Source organism: Nicotiana sylvestris, chromosome 6 (assembly GCF_000393655.2).
Source record: "Nicotiana sylvestris chromosome 6, ASM39365v2, whole genome shotgun sequence".
NCBI classification, from domain to species: domain Eukaryota; kingdom Viridiplantae; phylum Streptophyta; class Magnoliopsida; order Solanales; family Solanaceae; genus Nicotiana; species Nicotiana sylvestris.
Window position 1 is genome coordinate 153,480,948 of NC_091062.1, and position 12,658 is coordinate 153,493,605.

Sequence of the window (12,658 nt, forward strand, 5' to 3'; positions counted from 1 at the left end):
CCGGAATTCGCCAAAATACTAACTTCGCCAATTCAAGCCTAATTCAACACCGGACCTCCAAAATTACTTTCGGTCCTGCTCCTAAGTCATAAATCACCTCCCGGAACTAACCGAACCGTCGAAATTCACATCTGATCCCTCTAACTCATAAGTCAATGTCCGGTTTACTTTTCCAACTTAAACCTTCTTAAAAGAGACTAAATGTCTCATTTCTTATCAAAATCGCTCCAAATAAATTCTAATGCACCCAATACCGATAATGAAACATGAGGAAGCATAAAATGGGACGAACGAGACAGTAACTCATAAGACGACGGGTCGGGTCGTCACATTCTCCCCAACTTAAACAAACGCTCATCCTCGAGCGTACCCAGAGTTGTCCTAGAAGCCAACCAAAACCTGAATGACCTTATCAAGCATAAACCCGGGGATGATCCCACGTCACCCTATCTCACATGGGTCCGATAACGCGTTGTAACTAAGATCACACAATCTAGTCTAGCCCATAAATCATAGAGACACATTTCACCTTTTCGGAATCATACACAAGATCAGAACCTCACACCTACATTCAGAATAAGTTTGAACCAGCTGTAATAGACCATGCCTGCAACCTTAGGTGCAATTGTATGATATACCAATAACTCAAACAAATGCAGCAATAACTTCCATTCACAGCAGCTGCCCACAACAACCAAATACCGATAGAAATCTCTTATTAGCCAATGTCTCATTCCAACACTCTCATATACTGCCAATGATAATTGAAACACGCAATAAATCATAACCATTGCTCAGATCAACCATTCATGAGGCCATTTCTCCTCTAGCAATTATAGTAACAATTTTTTTTAAAATCGAACCTCGATATTTACCCATCAAACATGCTGAAATCAAATCCGTTCGTATTCATCAATGACCCCAACGATCACTTCGAACCCAACACACCACTCTGGTGATATGACACATCAATACAGGCGTAAGCCACAACTTGCATAATACGCGCACCAATAAGAAACGGTACGAACACACTCGAATCATGAAAATGACTCAACTAAGAGAGTTGTACCTCAAACTCACCAGTACTGCCACAACACAAGGCTGAGACCCTGTCTCACATCATAGAAATAGGACACACAAATTTGACCCGCAAGGTCATGTTTCCACACAGCTTTGTTGCAACGCGCGATCATATCCAAATACTACTCCACATGAAGCACCTCTAGTCACTATGCTTGAAATCGACAACCATGCTCAATTGATGTTTGGAGCCAAAGAAAATCATTACACCCATGGTGAAACAAATAACGCACACCACGCAAACCTGATAGAACATAACCGGTACGTTATTCACCGAGCAACACCCAATTGCTCATCCTGCTCGACTTCCACTACTACAACTCCTATCGGAGCCAGACGATCCAGTGCCCGGCACAAAATTAATACCGAAATCAACAACCTCGCCCGGTGACATGCCTAGCCATATGAAACTCATCTGAAAAGTCCCTCAACACCGGAACTAAATTAGTGATAGCAACCTTTGCACTGACATCCATCACGAATGCCCAATTAAGAATGCAATCCTTCCCAATCGTCCGTTGGTTCTTTGAAATATAAACCACTCTGCTAGAACATAATCCAACGCACTTCATCACTCAACCCGTGGCATTTTCGGTATTGCCCATAGTGCAATAGTTCAGAATCACTCAGCACTAAGACAACCAGTCTGAATTCCGACATCACATCCAAAATCTAACATACCAGCAAACAAAGATCTACTCGAGCCTCCAAATCCCGATTGCCGCTAAACGGTGCCGAATACATACGGTCCACCACCACAACCTAGCCTGTACATGAGAACTCCCAGTCTCCAACTCCATATGGCACACAAATCATCATACCCGATTCCAGTTTCCACAGTGCGAATACATGCACACCTTTGATACCCAATCATTCCACGACAAATACTCAAAATTTTCCTGTGCTACCAAGCAAACCCGAATACCACCAGTGGACCCACCAAGAACATGCCGCAATACTACCGAAATATCATTAGTTTAATAACATTACCTTTTTATGAGACATATACTCTCGTCAAGTTACTTTCAATTAGCAATACTATTTCCCCAATCATCCGAAGATCATTCGCCCTAATCATCTGAAGCTTTTTTCTCTAATCACCTAGAAGAAAATCGCTACACATCTCATGTTCTGCATGATGTACATAGGTATTGTTCTAACTCTTACAATATTGACATGACGGATGAGGTATGCATAAATTCATGACCACTGTCGAGACAACGATTCGTTGGTTCTATACTCCTGGCAAGAACTATCACCTCATTTTGAGCAAAATCATGGTCTTAGCTCCTTAATTTACTTCATATACTTAGATTGCACTAATCTCAAATTCAATGATCTCGTCTCACCCAGTACGAACTGCTCGGGCAATAAGCCACCCCAGACATAATCAAAAGTCGCATATGATGCCTCAATATGCCAATAAGCTACCAATTCGAACGCGGTACAAAAGGAAAACAAACTCTGGAAGGAATTACCAATCTCACACACTAATACAGACTTTCCTTAGAAAATAGGAAGCAAGGCATACAAAATAGCATATAGAAAACTATACTCAACATCACACTGTTGCGGCGTGCAACCCGATCCAGATAACATACCCATGGCAGCGTGCCACCCGATCCACACATAGATCTCACATAAGGAGATGCACATCGAGCCAAATTTGCTCATTACAACAAAATACCGAGTATCGATCGTAATCATACTAAGTGCATAATAATATCTCTGAGGGACATATAGCGTTATAAGCTACAAAACTCAAGCAGAACTGAGGTGCGATGTACAATCTGAATTTCAAGAGCCAAGATGCTCATATAACGTCATTCCTACACAGATTCTCAACACATAGCAATTTTTCAAGTCGTCTCACAACTCACACGGCGCAATGTATCACTACGCGAAATATCTGACAATGAAACATCAACCTAACTACTCCTCCATGAGGACCGCGTTACTAAAATGCACACATCTAGCCTGATATAGAGCCATTATTCACATTAAATCTATCCATCGACTTCAAGCCGATTATGATCACACTGAACTAGTCTAATAACCTTTCAAAGTTCCATAATAACTCCCATTTTTCTCATAACACACAAGAACAACCATCACAATCGGGGTAATCCTCCCCAGTTCACAACCCAATATGCCAAGTGCCCTCCAAGCATGAATCTTTAATTTAACGACACCATCACAAACTTCATACTTGGTTTACATCTTTAATCAATCAAGTGATCACATGCCACACTTATATAATCTTCCTATGGGACACACTCCCACAACCTACCACAACAATATCTGGAGCGTACCTCCAAACCATCGATCGTACTAATGCTGAAGAGCGATCAAGAGTCATTAACCGGGACGCAAAACCCTTTTTACAAAACACCGATCTTAGGTGACACTGAAGACAATTCCAACTTACCGTAAACATCGAAACTTATCTCCTGCTCATCCGAGTTCACGACATCTTGTCAAAACTTTTCCTTCACTCGTGCCATTCTCGACCTAATTTCCACAACCAGAATTGATTCACCAACATGCATCAAATCGGAACTAACATAGTACATAACCGTACAATCCGCTAACCAATAGCAAGCTCCCCAACTTGGATCGAAGACATAGATCACAACACATATACTTTATTGTTGCCGTAATACCATGGTGAGATTAAACTCACTCCTTCATAAGCTTGTGGAAACACGAATCATCGGAAATTTTAACTCTTCTGCAATTTTTGCATTCACTCACACAACAGTTAAGCCCACTCTTTAGGTGACAAATATTTTTTTTACTAAGTCCCAAATTTTTTCAAAAATTTCGGCAGAGTTTCCTTTGTAATTGGGCCTCCTGCCAGAGAATCACCAAAATCATCCTAACAACACGTCCACAACTTGACAAAGCATCATAATGTATATCAACAACATTAATCTCAATATTACATGTATTATATTATCAAAATTGATACATGGACATGCGTTGCACCTATTTGAATCATAACACATAGAAAATACCTTTCAATCCTCCATTATTGGGCTATTCAACCGAGTAAGAACATATTCTTTCTTTAATGTTTTCGACCCTCAAGGTGGTCTCCTTGACTCAACGATTTCGTCATAATACATTTACAGAAGCGATCTCAGCTCCCAGACTTATCTAACTAGTATGACAAATAGATTCCCCTCATAAGCCAATTACCCACTAGCTTTACCTTTAGTTAATATTTTTTGTATACCTTCCACTGCCATACACATTACACAATCACTTAATCTTCCTGAGTCTAAACTCATACTGTAACATGAAATTTACTTCACTCCAAATAGGAGACATAAAAAGATTCTTCACGCACCCATAACTTGGGACTACACATCCTATCACAATGGAAATCATACACTCAATAGTTCATCTATCATCCAGTAGACCTTCCTCGTCACTTCCAAGTCATATAGATACATCTCGCAGTACTATCATACTCCTCACGTAGCTATCCAGCCATGATTCCCACTAATAGGGACAATACCGAACATAAAGGTTCAAAACACTTGCTCGCACAATCAGCACCTCAGTGCTCAAGCCATAGGCAAGATCCGGCCTCAAGTCCTCCAGACTGGCCTAACATCAAACTCACCGAGATCACGTATCGCCCTTCTATCGGGGAATTACAAGTCATCAAGGTAAATCGAATACTGAGTGCTCGTTCGCGCATACGAACATGTGGAAGGAATCGTAAGAGTTACTTTTCAAGCTGAATCAAGGACGCACGATAAGAATTCAAGAATGTGAAGTTATCCTAAAGGTTCTGCAGCCTCTCGAGGATAAATACAAACGTCTCCGTACCGATCCGCGAGACTCTTCTAAACCGGCTCATGACTCACGAGACCAATTAACCTAGGCTCTGATACCAACTTGTCACGACCCAATTCCTGAACTTGGTCGTGATGGCGCCTCTCATAAAGACAAGGCCAGCCATTCAACCCAATTCATCCTTTTAAGACAATTAATTAACACAATTATAGTATGAACATGGTTTAATAATATCCAATAGCGGAAAGTATAGATAGAATACGGAAATCCAACCCAACTCAGCCCTAACCGGAGTGTCACAAGTCATGAGCTACTACAGAGTTTACTAAAATTCTACAAAGTATGGAATTAGGAACAAAGTCTGAAGATATCATAAATAACAGAAGATAAGGGAGAAAACGGGTCTGCGAACGCCATGCAGCTACCTCGATAACTCCGATGAAAACTGAACAGCAGAAAACTCGCTCTATGCCTCAGGAATACCTGTACCTGCACACATGGTGCAGGGAGTAATGTGAGTACTCCGACCTAGTGAGTAATAAATATAAATAATGACTGAAGGTAAGAAAACACGTTAAGGCACACAACATTCTATACAGAAGCAGTGAAATCATTTAAAATAACAATTCAGTGAAACATCATGTGAAATTTCTTTTAAACCGGTAAAACAGGTAATTTGGCAGTAAAATGACGAGTAGAAATCTGCCCCTCGGGCTCAACATCAAAACAACAAGGAGAAATCTGCCCCTCGGGATCAGTATCAAAATAATAACTAGAAATCTGCCCCTCGAGCTCAGTATCAAAATAATAAGTAGAAATCTGCCCCTCGGGCTCAGTATCAAAATAAAAATTAGAAATTTGCCCCTCGGGCTTAGTATCAAAATAATAAGTAGAAATCTGCCCTTCGGGCTCAGTATCTCAGAACAGTATCAGCCCCTCAGGCTTAGAACAGTATAAAGCAACCAGTCAATAAAATAAGAGCACATAATTATTATGGCAGATAATGCAGATAAAGAATAAATGCATGAGTGCAATGCAATGCATATGACGGTACCCTCTGGTAATCACTGCGGCGTGCAGCCTGAGCCATCCATATTTATTTATCGTCGACGGCGCTCAATGGGGGTGTGTACAGACTCCGGAGGGGCTCCTACAGCCCAAGCGCAATATCAAGCCATCTCGTGGCATCAAATCTAGGCTCTCGGCCTCATATCAATCTCAGTATAATCACTCAGGCTCTCAGCCTCAATATCAATGTAATCAACCAGGCTCTCAGCCTCAATATCAATATAATCAACCATGCTCTCGGCCTCAATATCAATATAACGTTGTTGCGGCGCGCAGCCCGATCCATGCTTAGTCCAGAAATCATCATAAGCCCCTTGGGCATTTGTAAAACAGTAGTTCTCAGCCCGAAATATCATTTAGAAATATCATTTAAGTTTTCAAATCTTAGAAAGATGGTTGAGTTTGCAAAACAGTATTTAAAACCTTGGACTGAGGTCAAATGATATGCAAAATATGCGAAAGCAGTGATATCAATCTCTGAAGGAAGCCTACAATTGGAAACATGACTGAGGATATAAATTCTTTAACAAAATAAGTGAGGAAAACCAGTCAAAAATCCCCTAAGGGTTCTACAGGTCGGCACAAGGCCCCAAGCATGGCAACAAGCCCAATTCACAATAATAAAGTATACGTCTCAACCAAAAATGTAGTAAAATATCTCTCGGGACGGACCAAGTCACAATCCCCAACGGTGCTCTACCCCACGCCCGTTATCCGGCGTGCAAGTCACCTCAATATGGCGTTACGATGTGAAATTCCGGGGTTTCAAACCCTCAGGACATCATTTACATCTATTACTCACCTCTAGCCGGCCAAATACTACTCCGCGATGCCCTTTCCTTTCGTATCGACCTCCTCGCGCGTCGAATCTGGCCAAAACCACAACGAATACATCATAATAGGCTAAGGGAATATAACCCAATCGAAAAGACTCGAAAAATATCAAAAATCACGAAATTTGCAAAACTCGAGCCCCGGTCCCACGTCTTGAAATCCAGAAATTTTTACATCAAAATGTTCCTTATCTCGCCACGAGTCTATACATACCAAATTCACAAGAATCGGAGTCCATTTGACCCCTCAAATCCCAAATTTAGAATTTCAATCTCAAGCCCTAATTTCTTATAATTTGGCTATGTTTTCATGGATTTCTAGGATGATTCTTCAATAAAATCATGTATTTAACTCATAAAACTTACCTCCAATCGATCTTAGTTGAAACTCCCTTCAATCCCCGTCCAAAAGCTCTCAAAATGACTAAAAATGGTGGAGAAATGGGGTGTTTTTCGCGAATGAAATGTAAACATTCTGCCCAGAATTTTTCGGAATTACTGTTCACCCCGTGTTACTGTTCACTGATATTGTTACGGGGTACTGTTCACGGCACTATTCACAGATACTGTTACGGGGCACTGTTCATGGGTAACTACTGTTCACAGTGCTGTAAAAAAATGCAGCAGCTTTATTTTTTTCGTGCCTAAATCGATCCGTTAACCTTCCGAAATAAACCCGAGGCCCCCGAGACCTCAACTAAAAGCACCAACATATCTTAAAACATTATTCAAACTTGCTCCAACCGTCAAAACACCTCAACTAATGCCAAAATCATCAAATTATATCGAATTCAAGCCTAAGTTCTTTTAAAACTTCTAAAACACACATTCGATCAAAAACCCGACCAAACGATGTCTGAATGACCTGAAATTTTGCACACATATCCCAAATGACACAATGAAGCTACAGCAACTCTCGGAATTTCATTCCGACACCCGGATCAAAATCTCACCTATCAACCGGAATTCACCAAAATACTAACTTCACCAATTCAAGCCTAATTCAACACCGAACCTCCAAAATTACTTCTGATCCTGCTTCTAAATCACAAATCACCTCCCGAAACTAACCGAACTGTCGAAATTCATATCTGAACCCTCTAACTCATAAGTCAACGTCCAGTTGACTTTTCCAACTTAAACCTTCTTAAAAGAGACTAAATGTCTCATTTCTTATCAAAATCTCTCCAAATAAATTCTAATGCACCTAATACCGTTAATGAAACATGAGGAAGCAGAAAATGGGACGAACGAGACAGTAACTCATGAGACGACGGGTCGGGTCGTCACAATATGAAATACAATCGTTTGTAGTCAGAATATTTCTTCTAAATTCTATTAGAGTTTAAAAGGATCATAAAATCATTGTCATAATATTTATTGAGTCTCTCTCAAAAATATTGTTGTTTTCGGGGTATACCCTACCTATTGGATTTGATTTAACGCCATGACTTTCGTTCACTCAATTCAACCAAGCAATTAGTGAATAAATTTATCAAAAGTACACCATATAGGTAACAACACATATATAGTACTAATACATAAATTCAACATTTATATTACCTGAAAAGTGACATTATAGGTAACAGCTTACCAGTTGTAGCTTGTGTATCATTCATATAAAATACTTAAAAATGGTAAGTCAGTGGCAAGCATCAAGTAGGTCATGGATACTCAAAAATACCTCTTCTAGTAGTCATACTAATCATTGTTTGCTTTCAAATGATACGACCATAAATTATGAAGTATACTTTCTCAATAGCTTTTGAAGTAATTAATCAACCTAGATAAAGATGTGAAGTATTTCTTGTTTTCTTCAAGATGATTTATGCTTTTAATCAGTATGACCAATTTTATTTTATTTTTATTCCTTTTTTTGGTACTATATGCAAGTGTAAAAATCCAAAAGAAAAAAAAATATTCATCCAAGTAAAAGAAAATGTTAAAAGCGGCAGGACAGACTGAAGATAGTTAACACATAAATATGCATAAGACAATTTATATAAAATATCCTTGGTTACCATGACATGCATCATATCAACAATTAACTGCTACTATGATTTTAACATATAGAACTTCGAAAATTTTATTCCATTCATGTGATATAAAAGATGTAATATTAATATGTGCTTATGCAATACATATGAGATTTTAAAGGAATGACAAGTATAAGATAATCATACCTTATTACATTTCATTACTTACCATATGTAGTTTCTCTTTACATTTAACCATGTGATGATATGTATGGCTTCTAATTGTAATCTTTCTGGATGTAGGAAAATTTTTGTAGATATATATATATACAATTGTATATATATATATATATATATATATATATATATATATATATATACAATTGGTTAGAGACTCGTGCTGATAACGTGTTATGAAATAAAAGCAATTTAGTAAAACATGAACAAGAAATAAAGACAATTTAGTAAAACACGAACAAGAAATAAAGACAATTTAGTAAAACATGAACAAGAAATAGAGATAGAGAGAAAGGAAGAGATTTTCTTCTTAAATTGTGTGTATTTTCCTATCTATTACAAAGCCTTTATATAGTCATGAAAAGTGAAGAAAATATATCATGGAATATGTCATGGAACATAGAAAATATGTCATTAACCATTTGAGAGAAAGATCATGGAGGAAGAGTAGACATCCACCATATTTTGATTTTTATCGTAACAAAATCTTTTTACTAACTTGGGTTTTAAAATATATGTCAAAGTTTTATTATTAAATATTTCTTTATACTTTGGAAAGAACTCTGATACATATCAGAAAAATATTAAATTCGGAAAGGACCCCTGAAGATATGATTTGTAGCAGAGCAGCCCCAATATAAGTCAAAAAGTATTCAAGATTGGTACAGCAGAAATGTTTGACGAGTAGTTATCCATTCAAACTGCAGGTGAAAAGCTTAAGATGAATGGAATTTTCAAGAATTCTATACCCACTTAAAAAGCAGTTGAAAATGACTATACTTAAGTTCACAAAGATGACAATTTGTACTTGCTTTTGTAAAGTGAAATAGGTAGGTGTTGAACTGTTCATGTATCCTCCCGCACGCCTACCTCAACTAGTCATTAACTTAAATTTATAGCATATCTCCAAATCTTTTAAACATTTAAAGAATTTGCAAATTGTAAATTTAAGGAGTTAATTTCTCGGAATATCACTAAACTAATAAAAATTGTCTATAAAAGTCACTTTACTTTGTTTTATAACTGAAAAGTCATTCTATTTTATCTATCGTAACTGAAAAAATATATAGTCGAGAAACAAATGTTAAGTGCCCGCACTATTTTATTTTAATCGAATGTAACTTCTTTTATGTTTTTCTCAAAAGAAAAAAGAAAAAGGTCCACCTAGTCGGGACAGGGAGTCGATCGGTAAATAGTTTTAATGGATGATTTTAATATTTTAAATAGTTGGCTTGAAAAAAAATGCCACATCAGCACTATATGGTGATTTTTAAGTTATAATATGCGAAAGAAAGTGATTGTCAGTTATAATGGACAAAATAGAATGACTTTTCAAGTTATAAAACAAAATAAGGTGACTTTCTTAAATAATTTTTATTAATTCCGTGACTTAAACTCCAAGTTCAAGATTTTTAGCTCAGCGTTTGAAAATCGGCCTACTCTTTTATAGGCTATAATTTATATTTTTCGGTATTAACTTTGTGAGAAATCGCGAGTTGATGCTGCTAAATTCATAAATTGTTTCTTTTATTTAATGGCTATTGTTTGACAATTTATTGTATTGTTTTGGTTAGGCTGAAACTCAAAAGATTGGACATTTTATAAAAATTAAACTAGCTAGGACCGTTTAATTATCTGTCTTATTTGGGAGTTAGGGTGGGAGACACGAGTAAACCAATATAGTTAAAGTAGTTAAGATTTAGAAAATATATTGTTGCCGACTAAAAATAAAAGAAAGCCGAGAGGAGATGTTTTACTTTTCCAATTTATCAAATATCTTGAACCTGCTCCTAAAAAGCCAACATTTAGTTTGGTAGGAAAAAAGAGTAATTTTGAGGCCTTTTTCTTTGGTAGGTGAAAGTAAATTTATTTAAGAAGAAAAAAGATAATCTGCAATTATGAAATTCAGATCTTTAAATTTATGGTTGGAAATATTTTTTAAAAGTTCTTCATTGCAAATGTATTTGAATCAAATAAGATGATTCACTTATTTTTGTTAGAACTTAGAACTTTACAATGTAAATAGAAAAATTAACCCTACAACAATTTCATGTATTTAATATTATCGATTTCTTATATTATATTGTTTTCTATAAAAAGAATTATATAACTAATTAAAGAACATTTATAATGGACCATATAACCGACCTATCTCACATGAAAATATTTGTTCGTAGTCATAGATAGGAGAAATGGACCATTGCTTGTTTTATTTTAATTATAGAAAATGCTATAATTTTAATCTTTTCCTTGACTGAGAAATATTGTTGAGACATCATTTCTGTCCATATCTCATGCTATTTTTTTATCAAATTGATTGACTACAAATAATTTCAGAGAGAGAGAAAGAGAAAATTATTTTTGACGAACCAAGTTGGACTCTGAAATAACTAACCATTAAGGCAGCTCGACAATCATCCACTGGAAAGTCAAATACGCACTAAGCTAGTCCATTTCACTGCCACTCAAATAAATACCAAAGAGAAAAACTATTTAATATACAATATCACTGTTTTTACATAGTTGAACAAACTCTTTTTGTTCTATATTTAACCTTTTTAATATTTTTACTCCTTACGGTGGTGTACAGTTCTTCAACAAATTATGAGAAACTCCACTTTCAATTGGATGGGTATCATTTATTGTTATCTTTAAAAATATATCAGAGTAATATATTGTGAACTCCACTACGTTTATTGCATCATTTTGATAAAGATAAATATATACGATGCAACAAATTTTTTGAAGGATTTCTTTATGTGTTTTATCATTTCCTCAACAAAGAAAAAATTGTTCAGACATCATCTTAAGTCCATATCTCATACTGCTACTATTTTATGATTTTCCCATCAAATTGATTGACTACCAATTATTAATCCAATAAATGCAAACTCAAAACACACACTGTCCATCTCAGTGCCACACAAATATATAAATACCTAAAAGAAGATCAAAAATATAAAACTTTACTTATTTAACGGATTATGAAAAACTCCAATTTAAGTTAGATGGTACCATTTATTGTCACTCTCAGAGTTAATATATTGTTTTCAAGTACTGTAGTTTGTGAACTAAGTAAAATATGCGTTCTCACAAAGCAAGGGTTTCATTTTTCAATCTCTCACAAATTGAATGGAATTTGAAAAAAAAAATATTCAAAGGGAATAATTGGTTAATAAATACATCGATTTTGAAACTTAATACAATGTTTATTTGAATTGTTATTTAAATTTTATTGTATCGTATCGTTAAATCCGCCGTTACATAACAACGAAAAATACCACTTTATGGTATGGTCTCGTCGTTATCTTATCTTTTTCTCATCTTGCCCTTATAAATTATTAAAAAATCCTATTTTATCCTTTATCCTACCTTTTTATACAATAATTCTACCTCGTAACTTACTTTTTCTTTATAGTATTGCAATTTTATTCTTCATATTGTTGATGCATGACATCATAAAATGACGAAAAACAATACAATCTATCCAAATATTATATACATCAAGACGGTACAGTACAATACAATACAATATTCTACGATACATTATGAAATGACACATAACAACCATCCAAACAAGTTGTTAAATAATCACCATTTTTTTTTTGTTCCTCCAATGACTATAAGGACTATAACGAATAAAAGTCAAGCATGTGA